This window comes from Myotis daubentonii, chromosome 12, assembly GCF_963259705.1.
Source record: "Myotis daubentonii chromosome 12, mMyoDau2.1, whole genome shotgun sequence".
NCBI lineage: Eukaryota > Metazoa > Chordata > Mammalia > Chiroptera > Vespertilionidae > Myotis > Myotis daubentonii.
Window position 1 is genome coordinate 33,869,213 of NC_081851.1, and position 19,930 is coordinate 33,889,142.

Sequence of the window (19,930 nt, forward strand, 5' to 3'; positions counted from 1 at the left end):
GGGAAGGCTCGCCCTGGAAGACACGTGCGTTTGCTTTCTGAAGCTCCTGTGCTGTGTGCCACATGGCTGAGCAGCCCTGACAGCAGCTCCCTTTGCTGCAGCGAGATGGCAGTGAGCCCGTGGGGGGTCAGCACCGCCACTTTCCTGCTGTGAGGACTTGGTGCCTTCTTCTCGCAGCAGGTCAGTTACAGGGGCAGGGAAGGCTGGCCTGGCGGTTCTCCAACGTCAGAGCCTGCTGCATGTCAGAGCAGCAGGGTGCACTGGGAGGACCTCGTGAAAATGCAGACACCGACTTGGACGCTCAGAGTCTGGAGAAGACACACGTGAAAGTGGAGTGTTCCTGGGGGTGGGCTTGTGTGCTCACAGATAGTTTGGTAGCCTTGCGTGTCTGCTCAGCTCAAGCCATCAGTGTTGACTGACACCCTTGTGTGCCCAGCACAGTTCTAGGCCCTGGCTGGGGACACAAGGATGAACAGATGCTCTTCCTACTCAAGAACCTTAGCAGTCCAGCGTGGAGATGGGAATCAGAGGAAGTAGCGCAGCCCTGTACTGTCCATCTCTCTCGTGAAAGTGAGTTCTCGGAGAGCATGACACGTGTCTTGTTGATTCCCAAATCACTGGAGTCTCCTGGGAACTCTGGCACATAGTAGGTGCTTGATCAGTGCATGTTGCACCACTCTCAAATGCTGTGCTGCAGGCCATCACAGAGTGTCCTGGGCTTCCAGGTGAGGGATGCCTAGATGAACTCAGTTTGGACAGCAGGTGGTTCCAAGAAGACGTGCATCTAGGAGGCTGAACTGGAGGCATCCGGTCTGATGAGAGAAGGGCATCCCGCACAGAGGGACGGGCGAGGAGGACAGCATGGCTGGGTGCGCTCCAAAGAAGGACGGGAGGGAGGCATGGTTGGAGAGCAGGGAGACAGATCTGCAAATGGACAAAGTGACCACATCAGGAACAGCCTTGCTGAAGAATTTGTTTTATTCTGCAGGCACTGGGGAGCTACTGCAGGATTTCACACAGAAGAGAGCAGGGTCAGAGTGTCATTGTGAAAACAGACCTCTCTGGCCATAGAGTTGATATCGAGGAGGAATAAGACTGGTGGCAGTATGGAGTTTCCTTAAAAAACTGAAAATGGAACTCCCATTTGACCCTGTGATCCCACTTCTAGGAATATATCCCAAGAAACCAGAAACACCAATCAGAAAGGATATATGCACCCCTATGTTCATAGCAGCACAATTCACCATAGCTAAGATCTGGAAACAGCCTAAGTGCCCATCAGTAGATGAATGGATTAGAAAACTGTGGTACATCTACATGATGGAATACTATGCTGCTGTAAAAAGGAAGGAACTCTTACCATTTGCAACCGCATGGATGGAACTGGAGAGCATTATGCTAAGTGAAATAAGCCAGTCAATAAAGGAAAAATACCACATGATCTCACTCATTCGTGGACAATAGAGACCATTATAAACTTTTGAACAATAATAGATACAGAGGCAGAGCTGCCTCAAACAGATTGTCGAGCTGCAGCGGGAAGGCCGGGGAGGGTTGGGGGGCAGGAGGTAGGGGGGTAAGAGATCAACTAAAGGACTTGTATGCATGCATATAAGCATAACCAATGGACATAAGACACTGGGTGATAGGGGAGGCTAGGGGACTGTCTAGGGCGGGGGGATAAAATGGATACATATGTAATACCCTTTGTAATACTTTAAGCAATAAAAAAAAAAAATTTATGAAAAAAAAAAAAAAAAAAAAAAAAGACTGGTGGCAGGAAGACAAGTTCGGACACCAGTGCGGCTGATAGAGTGGGGAAAGCTGAGTGAAGTCAGCCAGACCTCAGCCTACATCCCAACCCCACAACGTCTTTGTGTAGCTTAGGCTGGTAATTAAATGTCTCGGAGCCTCTGTGTTCTCATCTGAAAACAGGTACTCTGATTCCTCCCACACGGATGGTATGGACAGTGGTCAGGATTGTGTACAATGAAGTATGTGAACTGTCTGTTACACTGATCAATCTGTAATTGGCATGTGATAATAGTGGCCAATATTATTTTTAATATTATGGTTACTTATTATCATCCAGGTGAGAAATAATGAGCTTCTATCTAAGACACTGATAATAGGGGTGGAGAATTGGGAACAGACTCAAGAAATACTTTGGCAATAAAGTCCACACGACTTGGTGACTGATCTAGCGGGGGAGGAAGGGTGGGGCAGGAGTCTGCGATGACTTGGGCAATGTTGGCCTGGGCAACCAAGAGGCAGGATCGTATGGCTATTCATTATGAGAGGTAACGGGGGAGGAGGAGGAGGAAGGAGCAGCATTTGCAGGAAAAGATGCCTAGCTCAGTTTCTGACTCACTGAATTTAAAGTACCGCAGGGATGGCCTGGGGGACACATCTAGTGGGCACATGGTTCTATAGGTCTGACGTTCAGGAGAGCAATCTTAAAGCAGATTCATATGCAAACTTCTAGCAAGAGGAATGAAGTCACAATGTGACTCAGTTGCTCAAGGAGCGTGGAGAGCACAGGGTGAGGAATTATAATGGCTAATGCTAATTGAGTGTGTGCTGTGTTAGTACTTTATGTGTGTTAATTCTCTCAATAACCATTGCCAGGAAAGACTATATTTATACCTATTTTTAAAGGCATAAGCTGAGGCACAGGGGTAATAAGTAACTGCCTAAGGTCATACAGATAGATGTCAGTGGTGGACCTGGGACTTTAGCCCAGGCAGTCAGGATCCGGGGCCTGTGCTATCAATGTCTGTGCCAGATTGCCTCTGGGAGTGGGGGCTTGGTCACAACACTGACCTCCAGGGACGGTGAGGAGAGGACCTGGTGGAGGCAGTGGGGAGGGGCTGGGCAGAGAGGTAGGAGGAAATGGGAGACTGGAATGTGGGAATCAATAACCTCAAGGGATGTGGAAATCACCTAGGAAAGAAATAAAATATCCTTGGGTTTGGGAATTAGGGAGCTGTTGGTGACTTAGTGGGTTTGAAAGACAAGGTGGGTTGAGGAGCAAATGTAGGGAGAGGAAGTGGAGAGGCCAAGCATAGACTGTTCTTTCCAGAAGTTTGGCTCTGAAAGTATCAGGGAGAGAAGGTGATCACTGGGGTGTTAGGCAGAGGGAATATTAGAGCTGGAAAAGGCCTGCTAGGTATAAATGGGGAGGGGCAGAGCCAGAGGAGGCCCCACAAAGAGGCCACAAACGCACCTCGCACACTGGGAGAAGTATCTGTATGTTGATTCCCTCCTTTCACACAGATCTGAAATGCTTCTCCCCATGTTCTGGACAGCTCGCATGGAGACGGTTAGAAATCACTAACAAGGCCCTGATAGGTGTTTTGGATTGTCAGTCTTTCGGTGGAATAGAGATTTCTTCCATGATACCCCACTGTGGATCATTACATGTTAAATCCAGACCATATCAGCATCTCCTCTGAATTGTCTTTCAATCATGCACAGGGAATTGGTTTCTGCTCTGTGGACCTCAGGGTGGTATGGTCATGGGTGACACAAAGCCTTGAGAGGAGAGAAAGGGACCCAGCACAGTGGGGGGTGGGGGGTGGGGTGGATTCGCGGTGGGTAGGGGGAGGGGACACTGGCTTTGAACCAGACATGAGACACCTGATCCTCTGAGCAGAAGGAAAGGTGATTGGGTAGAAGGTAAGTCTATAGAAGGAGACAGTTGCTTAGATCTTATAGGAAATGGGAGACACATTATAAGGAGGTTTGCTGGATGACAACCCTATGCTTGGAATAACCCTCAATGATTTGGCTGCTGCCATTTAAGTTCTCAATAGTGGAAAATACTGACATTTCCTTATGAATGCTTTGTTACCAGGCTTAAAGGACACAGGTTCAACAGGCTCTGAGAAGATGTATTTATCTAGAGCCAAAGACAGTCTCTGTGTTTTAACACATAAGATTCTTTGTTGTTCAGACCACAGGTAGGGACCATGGGGAGTTAATGCTGACTTAGACAAGTATCTCAGGTTTGCCTTAGTTCATGGTGCTGACATCTCTGAGGCTCAGGGCTGGAATTAGGGTTTGGCTGCCAACTTCATGAAGTTGCCTTGGTTGAAAAGCATCTTTGCTCTTCTTGGGAACTTCTCATTAAGTGCACACACCTCCACAGAGGGCCTTTATGGATGTGCTTCTACCAAAGACACTGTCCAGATCAGAAAGGCCACACAGGAAATGGCCTTGGGATATATATATATATATATATATATATATATATATATATATATATATTTTACAGACATTGTGTGCATACATTTTTGGGACACCATATATATATATATATTCATATGAAGTAGCATCTTAGCTGAATTATTTGCTTGATCTTGAGCTTTGGGTATCAAAACCAGTGAATAATACATCTCTCAAGGGTCACATTTCAAGCGTGAGTTTTCCCTGGGTACTAGACACTGTGCGAGGCAGGGGAGGATCATTCCTGCTTGACCCTCTCCCCACGCCATCTTGCCCAGGTCTCCCACCTGGATGTGAGCATGGAGCACAATGCCTTTGGGTGGGTGTGGCTGTGGTGGACAGACAGGACACTCTCCTTAGGGACAGAGGGATGAGGCTGCAGGAATCTTGCCCACCTTTGTCAGTCAGTAAGGAATGGAGGATGTCCTTTGTCCAGAGGGTGCGGCCGGGATATTAGATGGTTCAGTGCAAACATGGACTCAGTGATATCATCATACCTGGGGCTTTATTCCAGTTCCATGGGTCTGAATTTGCTCTCCTGGGAAAGGACTATGTAAACATTCCACACTGATTTCAAGAGTGAGTGACTAAGGCTGTATACATGCTCCAAAGTTATTTGTGATGCTTATCACCAGCCAACCTTCTGGACCGTGGAGCTGCAAGAGGGTCTCAGAGGCAGAATTCGGCATGCTCAGAAAATAACAGCTTTGATACCTTAGCTTCTTTCATTTGTATTTGATTCATTCATAAAATTTTTCATTCAACTACTATGTGGCTGGCTCCAGACAGGTGATGGTAATGTGGTGATGAATCCAACAGTCTTAGTTCCTGCCTTCCTGGAGTTCACAGTTGTTAGAGAAAGAGATTAAAGAAACAAATTCACAAAGAAATGCATGAATACTATGGTAGGTACTATGCTGGAAGAGAACAGGGGAGGGAACGGGAGAGAACAGTTAGAGTGAGGTGTCTAGTGAGGAAGACAGATATGTAGACTCATACTGACAGTATATGACCTGCTATTTATTGGTGGGATATCACCTTCTAATAAGTTAGTGCCTGACCCTTGGATAGGACTGAGGCAGCAATTCGGGAAGGCTTCATAAAGGAAGGGGTACTTAAGAAGAATCTTGAAGAATAGGTAGAAGTCTTCTGTGTGGAAAAGGGTGGCAGTGTCCAAGGTGAAGGGAACCTGGTGTGTTTGGAGGACTCACAGTCAGCGAGGATGGAGTTTAGGCTGCATGGGGGGAGTGGGGAGAGATGAGCCTGGAAAGCTAGGTGAGGGCCCATGAACACGGCTTAGACTTCCTCTTAGAGACAAGTCACTGGAGGGAGGGATGAGCTAGCAAGGGGAGTGTTCTGGAACACATTACCAAGGGTCCAGCAGACTTTTTCTGTCAAGGACCAGATGGTAAACATTTTAAGCTTTGCTGGATGTGTCGCAACTACTCAGTTCTACCACTACAGGGCGAAAGCAGCCAAGGACAGTATGTAAATGAATGAGCATGGCTCTGTTCCAATAAAACTGTATGTACAAAGAACAGGCCATGGGCTGGACTTAGCTGTGAGCTGTAGTTTACCAGGCCCTGCTCAGGAACAATAATTCTGGTGGCTCAGTGGAGGTTGGATTGCAGGGTGGAGAGAGAATGGAGGTAGGGGGACCGGTTAGGAGATGCTGCTTTCATTCAGAGGAACTAAGGGAGAGACCATAGGAGAAATGACCTGTGACACGCTTCAACATTAAAACGACAGGACTGCCCTGGCTGGTGTGGCGCAGTTGGTTGAGCAACAGCCTTTACACCAAAAGGTCGCGGGTTCAATTCCTAGTCAGGGCATATGTTCAGATTGCGGGTTCGGGGGATACAGGAGGCAACTGATCATATCGATGTTTCTCTCTTTCTCTCTCTCTCTCTCTCTCTCTCTCCCTCTCCCTTCCTTTCTCTAAAATCAATAAAAATATATATTTTAGAAAATGACAGGACTACATGACCAATTTGAAGGGAACATGTCTAGTTGTTTCTTTAATGCTTAGTGGACTGATTCCTCCAGTGAAGAAAAAAGTTGTGGCCATTCTGGATGTGTGACTCAGAACCATGTGCACATCCCGGGAGTTTATCTGCTGGTGCATCACGTGGATGACCTCATTGTCAAGCAGAATTCTTAAGGCTATTAAGTTGTATTTAAGTGGTAAGTCATTTGCCCAAAGTCACACAGCTGGTACATGGTAGAACTGAGACTGAACCCCTGTCTACTGTCAACATTCCTAAAATGTAGTCTTCTCCCCTCTTTGCCTGTGCAGCTCCCTCCTCTCCCTTCTCTGTCCCTGTTCAGACCCATCTAGCCGTTTAGGGTTCTTAATAGGTCTCTGGCATAGGAAGAACTGAAGCTGAACCTTGGCTGGTGTGTTCAGTGGTTAGAACGTCAGTCTGCGGACTGAAGAGTCTCAGGTTTGATTCCTGGTCAAGGACACACACTTCAGTTCCAGGCTTGATCCCTGGCCCCCAGGTTGGGGTGACAACTAATCAATGTGTCTCTCTCACATCAATCAATGTTTCTCCCCCTGCCCCCATTCTGAAAATGAATGGGAAAAATATCCTCAGGTGAGGATTAACAACAATAAACACACACACACACACACACACACACACAAAAAGAAACAAGAACTGAACCTCTGTTTTAGATACAAACACTGTTAGATGTGAATTATTCTGTGTTTGATGAAGGACATACCTGGACTTATAGTTCTAACCTGACGATTTTGTTCATGTTACAATCTGGAGAAGACAGTGTGATATTAGGTTATGGACTAGAGAATCCCTGAACTTAAGTGCCTAGATCAGAACATTGTCTTATTCACTGAGTATTACAGAAGTGCAGGAGATATTTGTCAAATCGAGGTAATAATATCAGAAACGGGAACATTTGTAGGCTTAAACCCTGGAGGTCAGGTTTAGCATCTGAAAGGACAAATCTAACAAGTATCAAGGAAGTCAGTTCAGTTACCATGTCCATCAGGTTGTCTAGTAACCCCACCGATCATTAGTTTAGTGTCTGTCCAGGTTCAAATAGAGATGGCCTCTGTGCTGAATTTTAAACAGGACTTTAGAGACACAGAAATATTCGAGAACAACTGAATTATATCATGGATAGAGGTCCTTCTAGTGAGACTCATGGGCCAGGATTGGTTCCCATTGTAAACCAATGGCAAGGAGACCCCCATGAGTGATGTGAATCAATTGCGTGACCCACGCCTTGGGCCAGGGAGGATGGACACACAGCAGAAGTGGAGCTCACCCAGCACCGAGGAGGGGGATGCCTGTTGGGGAGATGAATGTCAGTGTCTGCCATAGTTGTTGGTCTGTTTTGACTCCCAGCCAGCACTAATTTTCTAGGCGGCCTTAGCAAAGCACTACAAACTGGTGGCTTAGAATAAGGGAAATGTATTGTCTCACAGTCCTGGAGGCCAGAAGAGGTATCAGTGGGGCCATGCTCCCTCTGAAGACACTGGGGAAGGACCTGTCCCATTTCTCCTCTGGCTTCTGGTAGCCTTTGGCATTTTTGTCTTCCCCACGTGGCTCTTAGCATCATCTTCCCTCTGTGTGTGTGTCTGTGTCCGCATGTCCCCTTTTAAAAATATATATATATTATTGATTTTTTACAGAGAGGAAGGGAGAGGAATAGAGAGCTAGAAACATCGATGAGAGAGAAACATCGATCAGCCGCCTCCTGCACACCTCCCACTGGGGATGTGCCTGCAACCCAGGTACATGCCCTTGACCGGAATCGAACCTGGACCCTTCAGTCCGCAGGCCGACACTCTATCCACTGAGCTAAACAGGCTAGAGCTGAATGTCCCCTTTTAATAAGGACCCCAGTCATACTGGATGAGGGCCCACTCTAATGACCTCATCTTCACTGAGTTAAATAGAAAAGACCCTATTTCCAAATAAGGCCTCATTCTGAGATTCGGGGATTAGGACTTCAGCATATCTTCTTTGAGGGACATAATTCAACCCATAGCACAGTCCTTTCCCATGAAGAATTCAGACTGCTTCCTCAGACTGGGGTGACTAAGTGGACTCAGTCCGGATCCTACTTCAAAGTATTTCCATCTGTGGTCATTCTCTGCCCACCTCCTCCACATGATGCTTGGCAGCTGGGGGTTCTGTCTCTATTTACTCATAATTGATCATATTTCAGATGGTTTCCTGTCCTCACTGCTGCCTTGGCACTGGCCAGCACTTGTGCCCCCAGTCTCTCCGTTATCCACTTTCACTTTGCTCATCCACTTACAAGTTCACATAACAATAAGTGTTGAGTTCTTATTACATTCCAAGCATACACTAAGCTCTGAAGATATAAAGGTGAAAAGGACAGTTCATGCTCTCAGGGAGGTCTAGAGGGAGGCCACACAAGCAATAGTGTGACACAATTGAAAACAAAAGATTTCTACTGGGCTGTTCCCAGCGTAGCATCTCCCTTGGCTCCCCAGTGCTGACAGAAGCGTTCAAGCCAGCAGAGCACACGAGGCCCCTTCAGCAGCTTCATCTCTTGCCATCCCTCCCCCTTCACTTTATGCCACACCCAACTTTGATCCACTCGCTCATCCCCAACTATACAGCTTTCCGTCTCCAATCTTGTCTACACGAATGCTCTCTCTGTTGGCATGCGTTCCCCCTCACTATCCTCAGCTATTACCTACTTAATGAACTCCTACTTCTTCTTAGAGACTCATCCCTGGGGCTGCCTCTTCCAACAATGCCCCACACCACATCCTCTCTTAGCTCCTCTGTGCTCCCTTCCCCTAAAGAGACACTGAACCAGGGCCTGTTTATCTTCCTAACTCCAGTTACTAGCGTCACGCCTGTATTGATGGTGCTTCATCAATAAAAGAGGAAATGAGTGATTCCTCGCCTGTGCTTTGCTTCTGCCCTCCAGGCTGTACTTTGCCCTTGGCGTCCTCCCCTCAAAATCATGTGTCTGGTTGCCACTTTTTTCTCTACCACAAATCCAGAGGCCTCACTGCTCAGGACATTCTTTCTGTTTTGCTGACACCTCAGCTATGCTGGCTCTAATGGTCTGTGGCCACATGCGGTTTCCCACTGGCCGTCATCTCTTTGGTCTGCCCTGCTTCACACAGAGAAAGGCCTGCGGACTTACTTGTGGGGAAGTGGTTCTCATAGGACAAGCAGAACTTCCTCTATGGCCTTCCCCGTTTCTCCATTTCCAAAAGCCCCCACCCCAACTCCAAAAAGCAAGAAACACACTAGTTCTGTTTCACTAATTAATTCAACAAGATTCTCTTTTTTGGCCCCCAGGTTTGCATCCGGGACTGTGTGTGAAGCACGCTAACTCACATCTGGTTTCTTCCTTTCTAACCAAAAGATCTCTTTCTTTTATCCTTTCTTGCTTAATATATTGGGTTTCTCTTGTGTATTGAAAAACACAGTGATTTTCAATTTAAAAAATTTTTTTATTGATTTCAGAGAGGAAGGGAGAGGGAGAGATAGAAACATCAATGATGAGAGAGAATCATTGATCTGCTTGCCTCCTGCCCACCCGCTACTGGGGATCGAGCCCGCAACCCGGGCACCTTTGACTAGAATCAAACCTGGGATCCTTCAGTCCGCAGGCCAACACTCTTACCAACTGAGCAAAACTGGTTAGAGCTGATTTTCAATTCTTTAGCCTTAAAACTCTTCAAATGAAATCTTATATGGAATATCAATGAGGAAAGCAGGAGAAACAAATATTTTTGTATATATCATCATTTTCTTTGATCATTCTAATTAGTGACGTACAGTTAATGAGTGAAAACAATGGGATCGTTATGATGAGTTAGAAAATTTGAAGTTGAGGGTTTGGAGCCTCATAGCCTCCTCACTCTTAATGCGTCCCTGTATTTTGTATGCGGGCTGGACGCCTGGAGAGAATTGTGACAGCTGGACACTGGAAGTGGTGACGCTTTTAAATAAGAGACCTTGCAGGGTCAGGTTATTATGACTAAGGTGACCCAGAAACTTGAAAGGAATATAGCAAAATTTGGTTTTAAAATTGACTCACTAATGCTATGTGACTGTTTGCATCTCTTAATTATAAAGCATCTAAATGAAATGAATAGATGAACAGGTTCTTCATCTAAGTTATACCTTTGTTGGACAGAGAATACTCCCCCAAAATATACTTGCCATTATGAGTTGGGAATTATGTTATTTACATTATTTTCAGAAGCTTCCGTGCCTGCTTCTCTGTAGTAATCACTTAAAACCTTTAACACAGTAAAAAAAAAAATTAAGTTGATATGTTGAGTTGAAACTCATCAGGACACTTTATGGGGTGAGGAGGGATGGTCATGGCATGGCCCTGAATTTCTCAGTTGGTCTCGTTTGGATTTTTAAAAGCCCGCCAAGCACTCCAAGGGTTAAACAAGCATGAAAGCTGCCGACAGTACTTACCATTATGTCACAGGTCACTTTTCACTGTCCAGTGTATCATTAATCTTTACATGAGCCTGGGTACCCCGAGCCTTGCCTGCATTTAGTTGAGTGTGGCACAGGTGAGCCCGGGTGGTGGATGCGCTTGATCGGACAGTTTCACAGCAGGAGGAGACTTGTATGGGTGTGAACTGTTAAAAGACATGTTCGGAACTACAGCTTTCCTCATTCATGTCCTATCTACCTGTGTTCAGACATATTCATGGTGTTGGCAAGAGAGCCTGTATTTGGAGGTGGGTATGACTATACTAACCTGTGGTTCGTGGGGTCTGTGATGGTTTACATTTGGCATATCACACACTTGAGTGTGTCTGTTTGAAGTTTTAAAAATGATTTTTAAAATGGTATTTAAATCAAGCCTTGGTAGAACCCTAGAAACAAGCAGGTTGAACCCCATTGTGTTGGGGGGCGTGTAAGGCCACTGTGCTTTCAAGGGAGCTGCTGAGCTGGCTTGATGGGGCTCCCTGTTAGAATCAGAAAGGTGTCTTCCCAGCTCAGGGTTGTCACACCCCAGGTGCTCAGCACCTTGTCTGCATTGAATTGAATGGGCGCAGAGCCAGGCCTGTGTGGCTGTGGGACTAGCTCCCCCTGGTGAGGAGCCATCAGGAGTCTCAGGTGGAAGCTTCTCGCCTCCCCAAGGATCCACACAGTTCCTGCAGGAAGACTGGTACCTGCTACCTAGGGTTTCCCTTTTCTCCGGCTCCATGAGGGGTTGCCTGGGATTCCAGACTTCCTACAGTCAGGGTTTTTTTTTTTTTAAAAAAAAATATTTTTATTGATTTCAGAGAAGAAGGGAGAAGGAGAGAGAGATAGAATCATCAATGATGAGAGAGAATCATTGATTGGCTGCCTCCTGTATGCCCACTTTGGATCAAGCCCACGACCCAGGCATGTGCTCTGACCAGGAATTGAACCATGACTTTCTGGTTCATAGGTCGACGCTCAACCACTGAGCCACGGCAGCCGGGCATATAGTCAGGGTTTTTGATCCATCTCTCTGACTTCATCAGGATCCCTGTGCTTATGCTCTGGTTTTTATAATTGTAATACGCTTAGAAGTCAGCTTGGGACTAGTAGGCCAAAACAGAAAAGCATCAGAACCCGGAATGCTCCTTGTTCCCCTTTGCACGGTCCTGGTTGGGCATTATTCCTGAGTCCACATTTGCAGATGCCTCCGTTATGCTGGACTAGGTAGGTCTCCCTGGTGGTAGACTGAATGAAGCCTTTGCTTAAATACTGGTTAGGAATAAAATGGCAAGTGAATCGCCTTTTTAATGGCCTGGGATAAGGATCCACAAGTCTGCCAACATGTCCTGCCCTACTTGCAATACTAGAGAGAAAGCCACACAGGATTGGTCATGATTATTCAAGCACATATGGTGGGGCTGACCAATGGGGCTGAAATTCTTTCCATGCCCAGTGTGGTCTGAAGGCTGTGATTCTGTCTGACCACTTCCTGCCAGTCTCCATGACGCGTTCTTCCTTCTCCAGGATCCAGCCTTGGCCTTTGTCAGGGTTGCCTCATCTATTTTCATATTACAGATAATGACTCTGAAATGGCTTTAATTATCACTCCAGGATCTCAGTATGACTCCAAGCTTCCTTTCCAAAGCTTTCCCAAAAAACTTCTTTTTAAAATATATATATATATATTTTATTGATTTTTTTACAGAGAGGAAGGGAGAGGGATAGAGAGTTAGAAACATCGATGAGAGAGATACATCGATCAGCTGCCTCCTGCACATTCCCCGCCGGGGTTGTGCCTGCAACCAAGGTACATGCCCTTGACCGGAATTGAACCCGGCCGGGACCCTTCAGTCCACAGGACAATGCTCTATCCACTGAGCCAAACTGGTCAGGGCTCCCCAAAAACTTCTTTATATTTCTTACAAGCTGGACAAACTCAGTGTTCTTGGGTCTGCTTTTGCCTCCTCCATGAAGGAGACTCTGATGTGAGGCCCCTATTCCCAAATAGTTTATAGCCTAATATAAGTAGATAAAAAGCATGGACTTTTACTGTCTGAAAAAGATTGGCACACAGGATTATGAGAGTCCAAAAGGAGGGAGCAATTATATACACAAGGAAGGATCAGAAAAATGTTCTTGCAGGAGAGGACGTGGCATGGATCTTGAAGGATGGGTAGGATCCAGAAATGCAGTCATGTAGAGAAGTGCATTTGGCAGAGCAAAACCCAGAGTAGAACCAGGTGGGAAGTGTATGGAGAAGAGAATGACTCCATTGGCCTAGACATGGGGCTGTGTTGGAAGGGCTGGGAGGAACCCATGAAGAGCCTTGATCTGCAGCCTCACATTTGAATTTTACTCCACAGGTGACAATTTTAGAACAGAATAGTGGCATTATTAGAACACTTGTTTCAGAATGCTCCGGCACCAGTATATGATATTAGGGTAGGGGGAGAAGAAAGGGAAGGAATTCCTGAGTTCGGTGAGTGGTAGTGGGGATGGAGAGTTAGAATGGACATGAGATAGATAGACCCCCAAGTTTGAGCCTGAGTGATTGGGAAGCTCAGGATATTATGAACATTGTAGAGAACGGAGAAAGTGGGTTGTTGGGGGCAATGAATTTAGGACATTTGGGCTGGAAAGCTCTCTGGGAAATCCAGGTAGAGTCTTCCATCTTCCCCTTGTCCAACCTCAATGTTCTGGACTCCCCTTTCAGGTCAGGGTGGTATGGCTGCCTGCCCTACTCCTCCCAGCTAGAACCAGACCCATCTTATTGCCCGAGTTTATCTGACTTGAAGCAGTAAATCCTTGAGACCTGACCCTCTGGGCATAGGTATCAGGGCATCGGTGCTGGTGGGCCAACCCAAAGCTCTAAGGCTAGTCATGAGAACCCTCCTGCCCATCTCCAACCATGTGCTTTGCTCCACAGGGCCAGCTTTTGCTTGTCTCTTTTCCAAACTCATGTCCAGCTCTGATGTTCTCCTTTGTAAAGCCCTCCTGACACCCACGGACAGAACCCAGAGACTGAAAGCTAGTCTGTAACTTCCTGGGTTTTCTGTCTGTTCCACCAACCTAGGGGACACCTTCTGGCTTCTTATCATTCATTGATCAGTTTTAAGACCCATAGTGTTAGCTCAACTCTTACCTTCAAGGACCAATCTCCAGTGCCTATATCATCCTCAGGGCTGGGCCCTGGCCTTCTCCTTACTCCCAGGTGCTACTTCAAGTCCAGCGCTTCATCAGAAACTCCAAGGAGATGTTAGGTGTTCTGCGGACGCACAGCAAACACTGCATCTTGCACTCACCTGTGAACTCGGATGAAACCAGCTTGCATCCTGCCTCCCAGGTTTTGAAAATTCCTTTGGAGCCTCCCCCCTCCTTCTGTCCCTACCTTGGTGGTTCTTCCCCACTGGGCATCTGACCTTCACTGCACTGGAGGCCTTTGGACTGCTGGTGCTGGTGTTTCCTGTCTTGGCTGTCTTTCTGCTGGTTGCACTGTGGTTCTGACAGTGCCATCATCCAGCTCCATGGGAGCTTCCTTTGTGTTTAAGGTTCGGGGACTGCAGAAATACACCGAAACTGGGGAGAGAGCTGGGAGCACCCAGAGCTTTTGTGATGTAGTCAAACATCGTCAACACTTGGTTCTCATTCTGAAGACTTCACCTAATTAAAACCGTTCCTGGCCAACACTAAATACATTTTGCACATGCTGCTTGAATTACTGTGCAGTCTTACCCTAGCGTGGCTTTCTCAGAGATTAATATTTCACTGAAACGATTCCTCTGGGTAGACGGCAGCCAGCAGCTGTGAAAACTCAACATTTGCTTTATACAATGAAACTTTAGGAAAGGGCTGCTTTTCACGTTTCTCAGATATGCTGCTCATTTGGGGGGGGAAAAAAAAAAGAAGCATTCTTGGCAGAGTGCTTGTGGCACGAGCCAAATATCCCCGCTTGAGCTTCTATGTATTCAGCTACAAAGTAATGAGAAACTGTGGCTCAAAATGCCCATTACAAAAGTCTGGCCCATATAAGTTATAATTACCATTTATTTATTGAGCACCTACTATGTGCTAGGCATCTTACACATTCTGCATCCTCACAAACCTCCTGTGACTGTGCCAGCCCTGGGTCTGTTTGCCTCTGACCCCTGCTCTGCCCTGGAGAGCAGGGGCTGACCTGGAGGCCGCCCCTCTCGGGCTCAGGGGTCCTCTGGCTTCCTGTTGCCTTTGGCCAATGGAGGCACCAGTGGCAGGTGGGGGTAGAGGGAAGGAGGAAGGTAGAGCACATCTTCCCTCTTTCTCTTCATCGAGCATCTCCTCCATTAGTGACTGCATCTCCATGGCTCCAGCTCCCGCTGTTTGAGTCCTCCATGTTACCTGGTGCCCCTGGCTCCTGGGTAACACTGCCCCCTCCCTTTGTTCCTTCAACTGCCCGCTGCTTGTTGTTGCTAATCTGTGGATTACCTCAGGGTCCTATCCTGTACCACCTTACTCCAACGAATTCGTCTTTTTAAAGCCATCCCAATTTAAGATCTTTACACTCTTGATTTTGCCGTCATCGCAGCAATCTGCAAATCTCAGCTTCTCTGTCACCGTCAACATGGATTTCTATCTTTATCACTGCAATCAGTTCCCTGCACTACATTCCTTCTTTTGCTAGTACTTGGCGCAGTTTCTGTTTCTCTGCTTAGCCGCTGATGGATGGATTGAGATAGAAATCATAAGCCTTGTTTTACTGACAAGAAAACAGAGGGTCAGTGTTAACTGACTCGCCCAGTCTTAAAATAGGAAATAGTGGCACTTGGGGTTAAACTCAGGCCTGATCAATGCTGAAGCGTGTGCCCTTTCCCCTACAATCAGCCTCTCCCTTTCCTGGTGCCACACAAACCAAGTGTAACTCCTCCTGTTTAATCCCTTCATATTCTGGGAACAGAAAACTTTCATCATCTCCAAGATTTCCCAAGATGAAATGTTCTCTTCCCTTCAACTGCTCCTCATGAAAATGAAGTTTGAGTTTCTCCTAACATCCTGGTTGAATATTCTAGATGAATGCTGTTTAAACTTAAATGTGACGGTTATGATTCAGAGTGACGCTGGAGATCATGCACACTTGTTTTTAATTAGGCTTTTTTTAGGGGGGGCAGAGGAAGAGATAATTTCAGAGTTACATGCATTTACAAGAATTAATATAGAGATCCCATGTTCCATTTAACCCTAACAGTAACATCTTGCAAAACTATAGTACAATATTACAACTGTAATGTGACCTTGATAGAGTCAGGACACAGAATACTTTCTTCATCACAAAGATCTCTCTGTTGCCTTTTTATAGCTACACTACCTTCCCTTCTAATCTCACTCTTTCCTTAACTCCTCATTTGTTACCAAATTAGAAACTACTCATTTGTTCCCATTTCTATAATTTTGACATTTCAAGACTATTATATAAATGAACTCATATAATATGCGACCTTCTGGGATTGAGTTTTTTCACTCAGAATAATTTTCTAGAGATTCCTTCAGGCTGTTGCATGTGTTAAATGTATGTTCCTTTTTTTCTTGCTGAGTAGTGTACCATGGTATGGATGTGCCATAGTTTATTTGAATATTCACCCATTGAAGGAAGTTTGAGTTATTTCCAGTTTTGGGCTGTTACAAATAAAGCTGCTATAAATATCTGCGTGGGTTTTATGTGGACATAAATCTTCATTTCTCTGGGACAAATCCCAAAAATGCAATTGCTAGGTTGCATGATAATCTCATATCTAGTTTGTTTTTGTTTTGTTTTGTTTAGAAAATGCCAAACTTTTCCAGAGTAGCTATTTTTCTTTTCTTTCTTTCTTTCTTTCTTTTTTTTTTTTTTGAATTGCTTTTGCACCTTTGTCAAATATCAGTTGGGCATAGTTGTGTGGGCCTACTAGTATGTATGGGTTCTCTGCTCTGTTCCATTGATCTGCGTGTCTATCTCTCTGCAATAACACACAGCCTTGATTAATACAGTTGGTGGTAAGTCTTGAACTTGAGTGGACTAACTTCTTCCACTTTATTCTTTTTCAAATTAGCTCCTTTGCATTTTTATATAAATTTTAGCATAATCTTATCTATAGCTACAAAAAAATCTTGCTGGTGTTTTTAACAGAAATGGCACTACACCTGTTTACAAATTTGGGGAGAATAGCATCTTTATTATGTTGAGTCTTTAAGTGTGTGGCCATGGTATGTCCCTTCATTTGTTTATATCTTTCATTTCCACAGCATTGTTTTCAGTATTCAAGTTCTCCACATGTTTTGTTATATTTATACTAGAGGCCCGGTGCACAAAATTTGTGTACTGGGGGGTGGGGGGAGGAGGGTCCCTCAGCCGGGCCTGTGCCCTTGGGGGATGTCTGACTGCCACAAAGGCGGGAGAGGCTCTCGCCACCTCAGCTGCACTTGCCAGCCATGAGCGTGGCCTCTGGTTGAGCCATGCTCCCCCTGTGGGAGCACATGGACCACCAGGGGGCAACTCTTGCATTGAGCGTCTGCCCCCTGGTGGTCAGTGTTCGTCATAGTGACTGGTCATTCCACCGTTCAATCAATTTGCATATTACCCTTTTATTATATAGGATCTAAGTTTTTTTCCTTTCTTTGTCCTCACCTGAGGATATGTTTATTGATTTTTACAGAGAGAGGGGGGGAGGGGGAAGAGAAACATTGATGTGAGAGAGAAACATGGATCAGCTGTATTTCATTTTTTGAGCAATTGTAAATGGTATTATATTTTAAATTTCACTGTGCACATGTTCTTTGCTAGTATACAGAAGTAAACTTGATTTTTGTATGTTTTGATTGTCTCTCCTGTGACCTTACTGAATTTACTTATTAGGGCTTTTTGGTTTGTTTTTGTTTTGGCAGATTCCTTGGGATGTTCTATGTAGACCACCCTGTCATCTGCAAATAGGGACAGTTTTACTTCTTTCTGATCTCTCTCTGATCTATAGCTAAGACATCCTTTTTCTCAGGCTGCTTTCAAGATTTTTCTTCTTTGTTTTTTTATTTTCAGGAGTTTAATGAGCTTGTTTGGGATTTGCTCAGCTTCTTGAATCTGTAGGTTTATGTCTCTTGTCAAATTTGGATAATTTACAACCATTATTTCTTTTATTGGTTTTTCAGTTCTGCCGATTTTCTCCTTCTCTTCTGGGGATATATATATATATATATATATATATATATATATATATATATATATATATATTCTCATGGATCCCTAAGTCTCTGTTTAAATTTCTTTTTTGGTCTATTTTCACTTTGTTGCCCCACTGAGTAAGTTCTATTGTCTATCTTCCAGTTTACCAATTCTTTCCTTTGTCCCTTCCGTTCTGCTTTTTGAGCCCATTTACTAATTTTAATTTGGTTATTATACTTTTTAATTCTAAAATTTTAATTTTTTTTAAATGTCTCCTATTTCTTTACTGGGATTTCTTTTTATTTCCTTGCTGAGAATTCCATGTGTTTTGTTTGTTTGTTTGTTCCAATTTGTTTCAATTCACAATTGCTCATTGAAGTGTGTTTATCATGGCTGCTTTAAGTCTTTGTCAGATAATTCTAACATCTCTGTCATCTTGGTGTTGACATGTATTGATTGGCTTCTCATTACTGCTGCCTGAGAAGCAGAGTTCTGGTCCCATCTGTTCTCCACTGATATCTTGTTGGGGCTTGTAACCAGTGGAGGTGATGAAGAATGGGAAAATGTTTGAGAGAAAGAAATAGATGTGTATATATGAATATATACACATAGATATACACATGTGTGTACAATGTACACCTGTATGTTTATGCAAATACACTCCTCTGTGTATATATATTTCAAATGTACAGAGAGAAGGGGACAAGAGGAGAAGGAAGGGAGAGACAAAGTTTAAGGTAGTTTATATCTATCTATCTCTATCTCTATCTCTATAGATATAGATATAGATATAGATATAGGTATAGATATATAAATAAAATCTCTTTTCTCTTATCTATCTATCATCTATTATCTATCTATCTATCTATCTATCTATCTATCTATCTATCTATCTTTCTATCTGTCTGCCTGTCACTATAGAGAGAGATGGAGATCAGTCAATAAAGGGAAGGTGAAAGAAAGATAAATCATTGATGGAATGGAATCTTATAGGAAGAAGGAGGAAATTTGATTAAAAGCACAGGTAAAATCTTCCTTAGAGATGGGAGGGAGAAAGGTCAGGATCAGATGAAACAGGGGGAAATTATAACTCATGGAGGCTGGCCCCGATTTTCTCTGGGAAGATGGGGCACATCAGAGAAGAGGACTGGAAGAAAGAGGTAGAGGTTTGGTACATTTCCTCTTGAAAATGAAAAAGTGCCATGCCAGGGACATGTAGAGTTTCCTAGCAACACAAGGCCTCACTGAGGATATAAGCCAAACGTTTGCAATGATGCTAATAAGAATGATTTTTTTTTTCCAGAAGCACTCAGCCTGTGGGCAGGAAAGCAGGCAGATGAGGGCTGGAGGGGTCCTGTGCTTAGGCCTGGGGGGTGGAGGGAAGGCAGCAGAAAGGTCCTGGTAAGAGCCGAGTGCGGTGTAGTTACAGTAGCCAGGCTGTGCAGAGAAAAGTGACTGTAGGATAAGACTTGTACCCTGGGTGAGCTGCAGAGTATAAGGAGCCAGAGATCTCAGACAGGTTGGGAGCATGTTTACTTTGATTCCAAGAGTGAAAGGCAGAAGGATGGTAGTTCTGGTTGGAGAGTGGGATTTCTAAGTGTGAGTCATTCATTCATCAACTGTCACTCAACGTCAGCTCTGGGCACTTACTGTGGGGGACTCTGGGAACACAGAGATGAACAAAAACACAGTCTCTGACCTGAAGGAGTTCACAGCCCAAATTCCAGAGTCAGCACTTTGCAGGTGCCGACAAGGTCCAGGATATGTCCCTGGAAATGGTTTGCTGCAGTGGGCTGCGGGGAAGGTTGGCCGAGCCAAGGGAGCCGAGCAGCTGGCGGGCCGGCGTGTTGGATGTGTCCTCCACAGGTGTTTGTCAGTCCCGCAGAGAAAATCGGGTTTCCCTCTGCTCAGTTGGGGCCCACGTGTATCCTCTTTCCATCCTGTGCTGTGGGAGCTATTTTCCACCGAAGCCCTTGCACCTCAGACTGTGTGTGGCCACGCTGGGGTCAGTCCTTCGCGCAGTTTTCCTTAGCGTGGGGTGGAGGCTGAGCACGGCTCAGAGAGCTGCTTCCACTCTGTTGCA

The 19,930-nt window shown here is 45.2% G+C and overlaps 1 protein-coding gene across 1 annotated transcript in view; it reads left to right on the forward strand.

Moving 5' to 3' along the window:
* Window positions 1–19,930, forward strand: part of EVA1A (eva-1 homolog A, regulator of programmed cell death) — an 82,035-nt gene that overhangs the window by 39,637 nt on the left and 22,468 nt on the right. The gene's annotated exons all lie outside the window — the stretch shown is intronic.